Source organism: Nanorana parkeri, unplaced genomic scaffold (assembly GCF_000935625.1).
Source record: "Nanorana parkeri isolate BGI_ZX_2015 unplaced genomic scaffold, ASM93562v1 scaffold180, whole genome shotgun sequence".
NCBI classification, from domain to species: domain Eukaryota; kingdom Metazoa; phylum Chordata; class Amphibia; order Anura; family Dicroglossidae; genus Nanorana; species Nanorana parkeri.
Window position 1 is genome coordinate 3,679,288 of NW_017306448.1, and position 16,224 is coordinate 3,695,511.

Here is a 16,224-nt window from a genome sequence, read left to right on the forward strand (position 1 = left end):
CTTAGTGAGTAAACCATATCGTTTTTTTTATGTTTAGCACGTTTCCACGCATACCAATAAGCGCAGAAAACCACTCATGTGAATGGAGCCTTAGGGAAAACAAAACTGCTGTGTTAATACTATTTACAGGTTGCATCATATATGTCATTTTGGAGTTTCTCCACAGTTTCACTTTAACCTGCCCACTCCACAGTATATACTTACCTTTCCTTCACTCCCCATTGCTCCATTTGGTGCTGGGAGCAAAAGGAAAGAATTCCAGGTATGAAGTAACACGTATATCCCCCCATGTGGCAGCCAATCGGTGTGGTCACAGGTAAGTCCATAGCATTGTGTGAGCTACAATTCCAATGGCTCATAGCTAACACAGGACTTTCACACAAGGGAGCACAACGGCGCAGCGAGGGAGCCAAAGGTAGGTAAATATATACTGCTGGGGAGATCTGCATTGAAGTGAACCTGTTGCTTTGCCCACATTCAAAAAATGACAGACCGGGAAAGATTTTGCAACCTTCCACTGCCAGCCATCTCTGAGCTATTTTTACACCTTGTGCCTAATAATTTACATAACGTCCCTTCAACGGTCCCAATCTTTTCTGGTTAGTTTAACAAAAATATTACATTATTTGTAACGCAAAGTCAAAGATGCAGGTGCAAAAACTGGAGATATTTTTATACTGCGGGATAATTAGTGTAATTAACTTGAGGCTATTAAACTGCCAGAATAACACAGCGGAGCTCTGTTTGTCATGTACAATGTAATATGTAGCAATTAACTTAATTTCTTTTTTTCTGCTTTATATTTTCTTGAACTTTAGGCTGTTTTATTAATTCATGTTACGCTTAGATTCTTAAAAAAAAGTACATTTTATTCAAAATATTGCTATTAAACAGCACACGCTATAGCCGTGCCAGCATTACTCACTTTGCTGCGTGTAATATTTTTTCATGCCAGCACCAGCCACCACTATTACATAACTGTTTCTTTCCAGAAGTCCAGCATGTTTTACAGTGTATTTTTTAATTTTGTATTTTGTAGGCTCTAATAATATACCAGACTTCAGTTCATTTCTGTCAGTTCCAAATAGGGGAGCAGAGCATGCTGGGAGATTCCTTTCAAGTTCGACTAATTAAAACCACTCTGCAGCCTTAAATGAGTCGGTGCGCCATTCCAACAGCATGGAAACTTGTGTTGTTAATTAACACTTAATTATTGTTCTGAAAGAAAGCAGGTGCAATGGAGCCTTTCCCAAAAGCCTTCATGATAGGCATGGAGAGACAGATATGCAGAAATAAAGATAGATAGATAGATAATAACTGGAAAGATAGCTAATGGATGGAAGAATAGATAGATAGATAGATAGATAGATAGATAGATAGATAGATAGATAGATAGATAGATAGATAGATAGATAGATGGGCCCATACCAAAATGGAGACACAGAAACCCCTCTCCCCAAATGGTATTATTGTATCCAAAAGAGCAGTGGTTCTCAACCTGTGTAAACTCTGGACCCACATTTGTCCTCGGTCATTAAGTTTCAACCCAAGTTGCACTGCAATGGAATGCACGGCAGTGTAGGCTTCTGTGCTGTGACAGAGCTTCATCCATATGTGCATTGCTTGTACAGCTTGCCTGCGTGCCCTGTAGAGGTGCCAGGACCCAGAATGTGATGTCACTCCGTTCTAGGCACCTCTACAGGACACCAATCTATGACCCACCAGTGGAGAACCAAGGCAATAGAGTACCCTTAAACAATATGGCAAAACTGGTCTTCCTTGGCACAATGTAAGTATGCATATGTCAGACCTAATGGCAGTGAAACAGAACCTTTTCATAGATATCTGTACATCAGACCAAAAAGTGGGATGACTGGGGAGGAAAACGGAAAGAGGGATATGGTTCCAAATGAGGGACAGTTGGGAGATGTGCATAAAGAACAGGGGAACGACATGCAATCATTTGCTATTATATAAACTTCCTAATTATATCCAGATGTTTAAAACCATTTTTGTCCCACTGGAATCATCCCACGAGTATCACAATACCCCACTGGGACTGATACAAAATACCATCTGCATAGAGTCAGTGTGTTCTGTGTATGGATGGGTTTCCTCTCACAATCACATGCCATACTTCAAGGTTACCCAGCCTACACCCATAACTCTTCCCAGTCAGTGTTACTGTAATATTGACGTTGCACGCAGTGGCAGAACTACTAGGGTCGCAGAGGTCGTGGCCGCTGGAGCTCCGGGCCCTGGAGTTCCGCCATTCGGAGGGGGCCCAGGACAGGAGGAAGGGGCCCCTGGTGACCGCTGATTACCAGGATATTTATTATCCCGGTAACCGCTAATGTCAGTCCCGGGACCTCTTCCTCCTATCCTGGGCCCTACATACTTCACGCTGCTCCCCTCACCTTGTTCCGGGCGCAGCGTGAAGCATCATCCAGCCGGGCAGCAGCCAATGAGTGGGAGCGGTGTAAACCCCGCCCCCTCATCACACAGAACTGCTGCCCAGTGCCGAATAGAGCTGCTGCGGACACGAAGGGGGAGACAGGGAGCTGGAAGCATGAAGGAAGGTGACATGGGAGCGGAAAGCTGGGGACATGAAGGGGGAGATAATGGGGAGCTGGGGGGGGGGGGGCCTTCCTGGATTCTTGCATCGGGGCCCTGAGGTCACTAGTTACGCCACTGGTTGCACGTTATTTAAAAATAAGATAGATAGGATAATGTGTCTATAATGTAAGTCACAAGCTTCATTAGGGAGGGGATCATAACCTAGTAAATTATTGCAGAGAGCATCTTATAAACACCATTACTAGTACTAATACAAGCTGAGGACATTGCCAGAAAATGAGCATTAGGGTCAGTGCACTAAGCAGCATGAATTGTTTTAACTGTTCTATCATATTACACGATAATTTTCTCATCAGATCATTCAGTTCACGTGGAATATCTGGCACAGTTGCGGAATTGTTATTTTTTCGTATTAAATCGTTATTGAACCACTGAAAGGCAGCCTCAATTTTGTATGAAGCAGTATTTTATCTTATAAAGTGTTATTTTATCTCTGCTATGGCTCCATTTTCTACTTCCCTCAATGGGCTTCTCAAAGAAACTCACAACTGTCACCAAACAGAAACTAATAGCATTTCAAAATCCAATAACCTGTGAGATGATCTCTGTGAATTGACTTTAACATACAAAATTCCACATAAAACAATACTTTATTATGTGTATGGTAAATGCAGCTAATAGCAAGGAGGGACACATAACTGGGTCATTTCCTCAGTTTGTTTGCCCACTTATAGACATGTGTGATTATAATAAACTGCAATATGCAAAGCACTTAAATGCATAGGGCAGTAACCCATTGCAGGTCAACTCAAACCAGATTATGCACTGCATCTGCATTGCATTGCACGTTCCACTTAGTACTTTGTTACTTGCACTGCTATACTTAATAGACATCAATCTGTCATCCTATAGTAGAAAGATGGTGGAGTCAGATTGGTGGCATGTAAATTTAAGGGAGAACTATTGGGAGAGTAAAATGTACTCTTCCCAATAGTTTGAGCCAGCGTGTGACACTGCACTTGTCACACTTCGGCTCTATAACTAGATAACTGAGCGATAACAAACCACTGATTGCTCAGCTTATAGCTTCTCCCTGCAGAGAACAATGACTGTCAGTCATGGCTCTCCCCAGGGATTCCCCCCTCCCCTCTCTGTTCCTCCAGTGTTCATTGGAGGGACAGACAGGGGAGGGGGCAGGCACAACTATCTCTAGAGAGGCAGAGCCAGATATCAATCAGGCAGCAGGGTGGATCCAGACAATATTGTCTGGATCTTTCCCGGGTGCAGCGCGGGTCTGCCCTGTCAGCATATAGAGGGCAGTAGTCTACTATATGCTGAGTTTGGTTCACAGAAGTACATTCGTAAATGTATTCCCTTGACCCAAAAGACTACCAAAGCCAAAAAAAGTTTGGCTTTAGTTCTCTTTTAACATAAAAAAAGAAAATTTGCGTGTATCAGGACAATATTGTCGGGATGTTTCCAGCCTGCAGAGCGACTCTACGCTGTCAGCAAACAGCAGGCAGTAGCCCACTATATGCTGAGTTTGGGTCACAGAAGAACATTAGTAAATGTCCTCCTGTGATCCAAAATAAAACTAAAGCCAAAAAAAGGTTTGTCTATAGTTCTCTGTTAATACCAGTAATGTAATAGGCCCCCCCCAAAAAAAATATTAACAAATGTGCCAATTCACTGTGAATTTTTTTTTGTCTGCAAAATGTGGTAGTATGAAAAATCTTAGAAAAACATCACCAGAAAAAAGAGATGGAATATTTTGCCTGTTGTTTTGTTCCTTCCAGCAATCTTTTCATGTGACTTTTCATGCCATCTCATCGTTCCCAAGTCTGAAAGGCATTGGGCTATACCAATATAATTTAAAGTAAATTCCATACGCATATATAGAGAGAGTAATAACCTTATTTAAACAACTGTCTGTGTGAATAAAGATGGCCATACACTGGTTAGATTTTCCTCTGTTACATTGCTGGGTTCGTGACAAGTGATACATGTATCTTAAGGGGTACTTTTATGTTCAGGAAGTACTAATTTGCTTTCAGTCATATATCTACTTAAAGTCCTATGAGGTTAATAACATTAGGTTGTACTCCAAACAATCCAACTTGTTTTAAAATAACTAAATATACTTAGGGGATGATTTATAAAGCTTTTGCCCAGCCAGGCGCTGGGTGAATGCCATTCACATTCCAGCCACTAGAAAGAGCCAAGGAGCTTATGGCTGGGCGGAAGCTTTATAAATCATTCCTTTAGTGACATCTGCTGCAGTTACAATGAAGTCACTATAAAGGTGCCCATACACTCTACAAACACAACCCTCGCAAGACAAAAGTCTTGCGAGGGTTGTAAAGTACTTAAAAAAACGTACGATCTGCCCATCTTGGACAGGCAGATCGTACTTGAGATCATCGCAAGCCCGCCCCGCTGAGGGGCGGGCTTCTGATGACTGCAATGCTGAACGGGCAGTGTGTGCGTGCGCACACTGGCCCGTTCGGCAGTTGTCTCCCGATCATGTTAAAAACCAGCCGAAAATCGTACGATTCTCGGCTGGTTTTTCCAACATTCTCGAAATACAAAAGTCGTGCGAGCGTACAGTAGGAACGGTCACACGCCTTCCATACACTGCATGATTCTCGTACGATCACGGGATTTCCCGCGTGTATGGGCATCTTAAGAATAAAAAAGAAGTACAAGGTCTGCCTATCTTAAGCTCCCCTTCCCAATGTAAAGCACTAAGTAAAGGCAACAGAAAGATAAAGCATTGGAAGGAAAATGTAAACAATTCTCACTTTACAAACAAACTTGTGACTGCTTCCTTTGTGAAGATGGCATCAAAGGACGACGTGCGCCAATATGTAGAACAAGGGTCAGTGCCAGCCAGTTGCACATGCACGAACGTTTGCGCGAGCATGCTAATTGCGCTGTACGGACACATGGGCGTGCAGGCACATGAACACGCATGTTCAATTCCAGTGTTGCCACCAGATGGCCTATTTAAGTAAAAGAGCTGAGTTAGCGAGTTGCTGGTCTTCAGCAGTAACCCTGCGACCCAAACCTGCACCCGTTCCTGTATAATTTATGATTGATTGATTGATTGGTCATGGCTAATCGGATAGATAGATAGATAGATAGATAGATAGATAGATAGATAGATAGATAGATAGATAGATAGATAGATAGATAGATAGATAGATAGATATTTAAAGATAGATGGATAGATTGATAAAAGATAGATAAAGACATAGTAATAATTTAAAGATAGATTGAAGAAAGATAGATAAAGATATAGTTAGAAGATAGATAGATAGATAGATAGATAGATAGATAGATAGATAGATAGATAGATAGATAGATAGATAGATAGGTAGATAGTTTCCAGAAGACTCTTGCTCAATGTATATATCTAGAGAATATTATTTTTCATAGTACGTAATGAGAAACATCAATCAATGCACTGTGCACATTTCACTTGTGCCTGACCTTGTTTCAGCTCCTGAGATAATTTAATTTTAATTGCCAGTTTCTTTCTGAAGTTAAATTGCTGATAAGTTCTCTGTCTGGAGAGCCATTGAGATTAGATTAAAGTCAATTCTCCGCTCATTGCTGGTGTATTGTATTTTGGAGTGTATTTTCCTGAATGGGATGAATGCTTTCCACTGTAAATATGTGTATATATACAGTATATATATACATATATGTAAATATGTGGAGAATGTACCAAAAGTACCAAAAGAAGGAATGAATGGTCATGTGATAAGACATCAACTGCCAATAAAATGCAATAACCTAAACGTAAGCAAAGTTGTCAGACTTTTTAAACTTTTAAAGTTCTACCTAAGACATGATACCACAAGGTAATTATAAGCCATACGTTTTCTTTTTATGTGGGCAACCTATGAAGGTGTCACGTTGTTATTAATGTCCTTGAGCCAGGATTAGGTTTAAAAGTGGAGTTGCCCTTTAACTGTGTGGCATTCGAGTGGCAAAGTTGAACATTTATAGATTGCAGTTTTTTTTAGACGTTTTCCTTTCATATAGTTTACCTCTGGTTTTTGGCAGAACTCATTTTCTCACACTGAAGATAAGAAGTGCCCACTCTCACACAAACCTTTGTTCTCTTTTTTGGATTAAGGGTTTAGGCGGTAAGCGGTAGTGGATCTCCATGCTGCATTAAATTACCCGCTGGACCGTTGCTGTGCAATAAGTCACTCTGGGACCTATTTAGCGCATACCTTAGCGGTTTGTTTGACATGCTGCTCTAACTTCTCCAAATAAAATGTTTTCATTTTCTTTTCACTCTAATCTTACTCTTTCAGCTTGTTCTCTGATCAAACGGTTTCCCAGAATTCTCTGCTGCAATGGCTCCATCTGCCCCCTTTTTTTTTCCAGTTATATGGCAGGGTGGTATTGCTGCAAATTCATCATATTCTCTTTGAACTTCAGAGCAAGGAGTTCCATTATAATGGATCACAGTCTGGGAAACGAGCACAACAAACTATATTCACTGATCATTACAGGGAAAGTGTGTTTGAAGTTGTTAAAGAGGAACATTAAACCTGTTAACACCAATCCTTCTCTTGTTGCACCCTTCAACCTTATCTGTTATTGCCAGTCATTTTGTGGCTGGGTAGAAGCTTTCATAGTTCTAGAGTGAGGTATCTACTCTCTCGACATTGAGGCCTTGTTCACACCAAATGCAGAGCAGATCCGGGCAGGTTTCTGCACACGCACGCTAGTCTTTTAGACGCGTTTTTGATGCATTCCGGGCTCTTTTTGGTTTTATTTTTTTTTAAAGTTTAAAATGGGCTTTTAGTGTGTTCCAGGCATTTGCATGCATTTGCATGCATTTTTGATGCGTTTGTGATGCGTTCCGGAGCAGATCCAGTGCAGGTAAAATAGGGCCTGCTGCAGTTTTTTCACCTGCTCTGGATCTGCTCCGCAACTGCACGCTGCAATGTGAGCTGGAGCAAAAAATACCATTGGAATACATTGGACGCAGTTTTGATCCAGTCTGCACCTGATCTGCTCTGCACCTGCTCCGCGCTTGGTGTGAACAAGGCCTTAAAAGCAGTCAAAGTTGAAGCTCAAATGCTAAACATGTAGGTGAATCTAACTTGCTATCAGCTTCCTGTAATCCCTATGCACAGCAGTACTTAGACTAGGTGGGTCCTGTGGTAGGTCATGGTCTTGGTTACTTGCCATATCATCTGAATAGATGTCCTTGATGTGTAGGTCACAAGGGTCTACATCACAAAATTCCCTAACAGAATTAACTATCTGAATATTAACTATTGAAGTGACACTAAATTCGGGAGTTAAATCTTAAAAATGCATTTATGTACCTTAACTATAAACACAAATGTATCTTATTTGTGTATCACTCAGCTGTAGATCCTCAAATCATCTCTGAATTGTTGCTGACACTGTCCTTCCTTCTGGAGGGGGGCTACTTTTGTTGAGTTTAGTGTTACTTTAAGTTTGCTGTCACTAGGTGCACTGGTGCACTGCATTGCCATGCATTCTGAATGGCATCCCAATACACCTACTGGTGGGTGTGCGTTGAGCTTTGCGGTCCTGCAAAAGCATGCATTGCTGTGCAGTTAAAAAAAATGCACTACAACGCATGACATAAGATGCATTGGGGTGTTGTTCAGAATGAACGACAACACAATGCACCAACGCATCTTGTGTAATAGCGTGCCCTGAACACATGGGTAGCAACGTTATAGTGTGAACTGGCCTTTAATGAAACGCAAAGCAATAATTGTTGTTCTGAAACTGCTATTGGGCAGGGCAGTTTAAAAAGCAGGTACCCTGCCAAGCACAGAATCCAAAAAAAAAACAGACTAATTAGGTATTTGGGCTGACTAGCTGGATTGAGTGTTAAAGAAATTCTGTATTGTTCAGTGTTAGATACCCCTGACTGATGGACACTATGCTGTGCATTACATACTCCTTGCTGCCAAAATCTGTAAACTGTCCTTCCACATCCAACATCTACTGCCTTTTTGTAGGCTCTGCTTTACATGATGTACTTAGAACAATCTGTACTGTACATTAAAGTGACATTAAACCATCAGATTTTTTAACATAAAACAATACTGTAATGTGCGCCTTATTGTAATCCATGGTTCTTTCCCTTCTCTTTGCTGCTCTTCCTTTTAAATCTGTATCTGTTCTCATGCTGGGCAGAACTTCTGTTTTGCAGCAGACTGCCTTGTCTCAGGAATGGATACACGGTGTCTGTGTATCGGTTTCTATAGGCTTGAAACCTGAGCCAACACTACAGGAAGAGGCCCTGAGCTGAAAAGGGAAGTTCTCCCCAAGCATGAGAAGACATGAGGATTTAAAAGGTAAAGCAGCAAAGAGAAGGGAAAGAACCATGGATTACAATAAGGCGCACATTACAGTATTGTTTTATGTTAAAAAATCTGAGGGTTTAATGTCACTTTAAGTAATATGGATCACTCTGCTCTGTACACAGTGCTGTATGTTACAAATTCTGGGCCGCCACACTTCGTATGCTGTGGCTACAACCAAGGCTCCTCTGACTTTGAGCTTGCTACCACCTTTCTATCCATGTTTTATGTTACACTCATATTTAGGCTATAGCATGAAACATGGTAATATTCCCTAGTCCCCCAACCTCAAACTGCCCCATCCTCCACTCAGCTGAATTGCAGGGTTCTTCTCCGTGTTTTCTCCTCTGTTTTTCTTGGCTTCATCCACTCAGCCATGCCATCCATTCACAGATCCATTCACAGGGATCTATGAATGGAAAGGCTATAGGTCCCATCTTCCACCTAGGTCTCAATGGAGCACAAATGTGGTGATGTCATCGCAGTTCTTTACCAGAGTCATAACCGTAGGTCCATACCTCCACACAAACTTGGGGCTGGGGGGACAGTCTGCAGGAGTCTGTGCATTGCACCTGCAATGAACTGGTCACGGCTGCAATACTCTATAGGCTCCAATGCAAAAAGTTATTAAGTGCAATTTTTTTATTTAATTAGTGTGTGTGCATTTAATTCTTATTGGAAACGGTGGGCTAAGCCTTTTAGTCCTTTTATAAATTCAACAATTGTTACATCTTGCATAATATTGACTTCTCTGGTAACCTTAGGTTATACTTTAATGCACATCTTGCAACATTAAATTAAAAGTTAAGAAATACAATTGGCAATGTGGTATATTGTGTTCATTCAGTCTAGCAGGAGCACAAGAAGGACAGTAAGAAGCCTGTTAACTAAGCTGCAATAATGAATTGAAATGTGCACCCAGAAAAGTATCATTAATTGTACGATAGCATCCAGCCAGACAATTTTAATGCTGTACTAAGTACAAACAAATCTATTACAACACAATGAAGATTGTATCCGTGCTAATTGGTTATTGTAATGTATTTAAAAGGTAAAGGTACCTATGTATTTCTATGAAATGTAACCATTTTCTGTAATATGGTTTAACCAATCCTTTTTTAACTAGTTCATCAAGAACCAGCTGAAATTCCCATAGTGTATGGCCAGCTTAACTCTTCTAATACCCTTGTTACATGATAACACATGCAGGACTGAGACTACATCTTGAGCTCAAGCTAGTATGCATTTAATGGTTTATAGGAAACTTGCCATGAGATAAATACAGGGGCTGTCATTGATGAACTCCTGAAAATGATAGTTTCCTGGTTATGTTGTAGATCTGTTGGTATTAGTACATTTAAAAATCACACACCTGTTCAATTATTAAGAACTCCAAGGCTGAATGTTATTATGTTGTTTAGATATACTGTACTGATTCTGATGTCCTAATCTTCTTTGCTGACTTGTTCACATGGAGGAGACAATGCTTTGCTTTCAACCTTGTACACACTTCTTTGTGTTTGTGTTTCTTGTGGACCTGCAATTGAGGTGAGCGTAGGGGGGCGTACGGCCGCGTAGCCCCATAGAGAAGGACGGGGGCTGCGTACTAATCACACACAGCACCTGTCCTTCCCGGCAGCTGCTTGGTACGGCCCCGCACACAGCACGGAGCTGTACGTGCCTGCCGATTAGTGTGTGAATGGAGCCTAAGAGCTTACTGTATTACAAATGAAAAGTCATACTGTATATATATATATATGTAAAAAAAATATATATAAACCGCACGTCCCTGATATATATATATAGAGAGAGAGAGAGAGAGAGAGAGAGAGAGAAACACTTACCCCAAATGGTGTCCTGCTACATGTATGCACACATGCTGCTAGCTAGGTGACCCTGACCTGGAAGTGCCCGGTGAAAGGAGAGGCATGTCTCGGCATTCATTCCTATGATCTATACTAATGGCAATTATCAGAGTTCCAACTGGCTGATTTCCCCTCTCAATAAAGATAAAGTGACCAAAGGCCTAGTCATTTGGTCAAGCACTAAAGGGAGACTGCAGCAGCATTTTCCCCAATAAAAGGCAAGTATCTTAACTTTTTTTTATTTACACTTATTTATTATGTGTTATTTAGTCATCCCTACAAGACCATTAACAAACTGATCTAACATTTTAAAGCACATGGCCACTTTAATTTCATATTTTTAATAAACCCATCTGTGCTGTCAGAACAATTACCCCATTTCCTTTCAAAACAATGCAACAATTTAATTCTAGCAAAAGCAACGAGAAAAACAATATCGGTATCACACTGTGCAAAACTCCCAGTTGTTTGTGAGTTTCCATGGACATAATATTTGATGCTTCTTCAAAGGCAAGTCCTTGGGAATTATTTAAACACATCATCCTCGCATATCCTTGACAACACAAGGCCTCTGACCGCGGCGAACTATCCAACAGCATAACAACGCATATCACTAATGCATCAGCGGTCGACAATTCCAGCCCAGTCATATGTTTTTCATTTGGCATCATTTATCTAATAAAGAAGTATTGTTTGTAGCTGTGAATTTCTAAATCGGTTATAAACACAATCAGAACATTTGGCAATAAAGTTGTGTGATGGCAAGCAGATGTATCTGCTCATTTGTCTAGTCTAGAGATAATTGGCCGATATAACATTCACTGCAAACATTTCTACATGGGAGGTCCAACTCCATCCACTGTACTGCGGCACTGCACGGCACTCTGGCAAATTAGAACATGCTGGCACATTCACTTAATAAAATGCTTTATTGATTGGCCAATTAGTGTAGTTTAGCTTTAGAGACGACAACGTGTGCTAGATACTCCTAGATCATTTTCTGGTGCGGCTCCTACACCGTTGTGGTAAGATGTATGTTTCACGATCGTCATTTTCACTTCTGAAATTAGCTATTTTAGGAATAAATATATCATAAGTCAACTGTCTTTATATGTTCCATTAGTGTTTATTAGAGGAAGATTAAACCACAATATAGCAAGAGCAAATGTTCATCTATTCATCACTACAACATTTGTAAGCAACGTTACGATTAATCTAACTTTTCTAAAAAGACCTCCATACAAATGAAAACTCTTAATACTCCAACTTCATTATCTGCAAGAGCTATAACCTTCTAGGTTTGTTCAATGCTTGTGACCTAATCGCACGTTGTGGTCCGATCCGCCAACCTACATGTAACTACAGGACACAGAGGGAACCACATCACACAGAAGGTAACTAGACTTAAGTTGTGGCACATTGGGAAGTGTCAGCGTCCAAAAGATGGCTAAAACTGTTGAGAAAAGCCAAGTAAGGACTTGCCACATGCCATGTTAAAGTGACATTAAACTCAGGAGTTAAAACTTAAAAATGCATTTAAGCACCTTAACTATAACAAAAATGTATCTTATTTGTGTATCACTGGGCTGTAGATCCTCAAATCATCTCTGAATTGGTGCTGACACTGTCCTTCCTTCTGGAGGGTGACTACTTTTGTTCTCCTTGGTTCCTGTGTGTGTTGTACAGTAGTCACCACTCCACACTAACTCCTCTGATGGACTACAATCTCATGTTTAGTTTACTAATTTGTATTGAGGTTATAGTCCATCATGGGAGCGACCTTGGAGTGGTGGCCTCCCGAACCCCCTAGATGACAGCTGAATAGTCCAAGTGCTAAGCTAATTTAACATTTAAGGAATTATCTTTGCAATACTTTAAAGTAGTGTAGCCCCTCTATAATATACATATATGTGCTATCACAGCGATTTCTGTTCCTAACTGTAAGGAGTTAACTTGTCCTCGTGTGTGATCTGGAGGCAGAGACTTATGGGGATTGAAGTGCAGAACTGACTCTGGAACTTTGCTAATAGAGCTCTTTGGAACTACACATCCCAGGATGCTGTGCGAGAGGAAGGAGGAGGGGTATGAACTGCAGGGATTGAGCATGCTCAGTCTGACTGGGGGATCTGGAGGAGACAGGCCTGTGTGTGAGGCACTGGGTGAATTAGGACTGCATGCAGCCGAGCTGTGTGATTCCCACTGACAGATTGGGACACACAGACTCTGTATAGCGGCATTCTGAAGGACTGCTGTTCATCTGCTCAATTGGAGAGACTGTGTTCGAGCGCCCGAACTGAGGCCTAGTCGCGTGGCTGAACCGTCCGCCGGAGTGATCCAGCCAGCCCAGCAGAGAGAGAGGGAGCCAGACGGAGCCATTAGAGAGGACTGCGAACATCCTGGATGGGTGAGGACCTTTTGTCGGGGACCCAGATGACTTCCCTCTATGTCGCCTGAACTGAAGAGAGAGAGGACGTCCGGCATCTGCTAGCAGTCATCATATCTTTCCAACTGACGTTGAGGATTGGTGAGAGGCCTTTGGCCACGTTGACAAACAGTTTGCTGTTCCCACCTGCATTACGGTAAGGGCCCCAACGCCGGCTAGCTTAGGACATCACTACTGGCCAGTAGTCTAGGAAGGGTTGGGCATTGCCAAAGGGAAACTTTAAAGGGACACACACCCCATTACAGAGAGGACATTTAAAGACATTTGGCTGTGCGTACATTAGTGCTGACAGCAGATAGCTGCAGCTACTGGGTTGTAGAGTGCCTTAGCCTGCTGCTTAATATCATTTTGTGTGTTTGTTGAGTATACTATTGCCATAGTTGCTTTATATATATATCGTGTTATTATTAAATCTACTATAAAACTGTTTAAAGGTGTGTTGGTGTGCTGTGCATCCACAGGAGCCATATGCTCCTTCTGCCATCAATCAAACTGTTGGGTGTAGAGGAGAGGTATGGCCTGTCTATGGACACACACAGCTACTGCGGGCATGAGCACACACGAGTGCCTCCACAGCAGCTGCTTGGTTGATGGCAGCACCCCTGCAGTTGGTGGGAGGAAAACAAGGAACTAAAAAATTGTCGAAAAGAAGATTTACGCAAAGGTGGGCTTCCTAGGTGGAAACATAAAAAAATTAAAGAAAAAAAACTTTAGTATCACTTTAAGAAGTGCTCAGGCTCACAGGATCATAGAATGTGTGCCAGTTTGGAGGTCAAAAATGCTGGACGCAAATACCACGCAGTTGAGAAATTATGTGAAATGTTGGAAAATATGTGCAGGGAGTTGCAAACATGAATATGTCGCAAGAACACATAACACCCACAACTGGTCTTTGCGCCTAAAAATTTTGTCACAAACACGTTCATAAATTCCCCCCAAAGACTATTACTGGAAGCCTCTAAAACCAGTGCAAATATAATTTTCTGCTCCCTGTGTAGAATAAGCCGCACTTTGCTCCTCAGAAGCAATAACGCATGTCCTTTTGTAGATGGCTACAATGTAGCAAGCACCAAGTCAGTATAACTGTGGAATATAAAGATGAGATCCAGCAATCATCACTGCAATATACAGCGTAAGGGACATTGCAACTTCTCAGACACTAATCTTAAGTCTTATGTTGACAGATTCACTTGCCAGCATTACAGAGCAATTGTTTCAATGAAAAAAAAAAGATAAGGATAGAGCTTGCTTGCTATATATGTTTTACATTCCTATGGGATCTGTTATCCAGTAACCAATTATCCCCAAACACTGGATAAACAAAAAAGAAAAAAAAGTAAATAATTTCTGTATTTCAGTGAAAATGTCATAGACACAGACATGATCAACAAGCAATTCTGCTTGCAGTGACTAGGGGGGAATATATCAAGGCAGGTGCAATTTAAGTCAAGCACCTTTCCAGTAAAAATGAAGAAACTGAGTTATTTAAAGAGCAATTCACAGGCAGCATATGAAATAATTCAGGGAACCTCTAGTACTATCATGGAAGCAAAGAACCTATGCTAATGTATAAAATAGACCAGAGAATTAACCTTAAACTGTGTTTTATGTATACTGTCAAAGTCAAATGCAGCAAGTTTTTTAGACTACTTCTCAGATGGGCTGTAGCCGAAGACAAGCACGCAGGCAGGAGCCCAAGGGCATGTTACCTCTTGCTACCCCTTCTTCAACGTTGGAGCAGGGACGTTCAGTCCCATTAGTGATGTCCTCTCTTCCCGGACACCCTTACTGATGTGACACCTTCCTCCTGCCAGCCACCATCCCAGCACGAACAGCCGTTATGGCTTAGCCTGGTCAGCTGAGACCGTTTCTCACCATCTCCACAACGAGCTTGTTCAAAAGGACCCACAGTTTGCTCCATAGACATTGGGACATTCCTCTAGGTCGTAGCGCTCCTTCTTTTCTATTTATTTGCTTTTTCATACAGGACTTATTTTCCTGTTAAAGGAGACTGCACACCAACCATCAGCACTCACATTCTCTATCACCAAGTAGTGCGCTTATTATGGACATGTTCGATTCGTTTCGTTCCGAATCGAAATTTGGACGAAATTTTGGAAATTCGTCAATTCGGAGCATCCGAATTTCCTAAATGTACCATGTCCGAATTCATCCGAAAGCATCCAAATCCAAAATTCTGGATCCGAAATTTTGGATTCGGAATTTCGGATTCAGGACGAATTTCGTCCTAACAGAAACTAAATTAGAAATTTAAGATAATGACTTCAAAAAGAGCTTGTGAAGATAAAAACAAAACATTACTTCATGTTCCTGTGCATGCACTGTCAACGTTTAAACGGATTAAAAAATGAAGAAAAGGGTTTTAATGTCCCTTTAATAGTGAAGAGCACAGCAACCAGAGATTCCAACTGTGCCAATTCTGCTACGTACGTGCGTACGGACATTCGTCCGTTTGCTTGTGTAACCTTGCCTAGGGCCCCATTCTTGCCTGCATTTGTCTATTTTGTCATCTGGTCTGGTACTGTGCAGTCCAGGTCTCTATGAGCTGCCAAGCTCAGTGCTCATTATATGAGAGCACCTTCACCATATTACCTAAGAATTTAAAGTCTGCACACCCATATGAAGTCATAGTTCAATGAAGTGTCCCCCAGTACATGCATTCAAAAACTTCATAGGTAAAAGTAAAATGGTAAAAGTAAAATGAGAGTGTCTCTTCTAAAAACAGGTGACGTGATGTCTTGGTTCCTTAAGTTGCAGCTTAAAAGGATTGCTGCAGAGGCTCAATTTGGTAACGTGATGTAGTCACATGACACAGAAAGGCATTTGCTTTGCAAAACAATAAATAGAGATGACATGCGGGGTATAATGCTATCAGCCAGCCTCCATCTATGGAATTCAATACAACCCACGGAGTGGTATTGAAAGAGGCAAAATCACTGCCATTTTA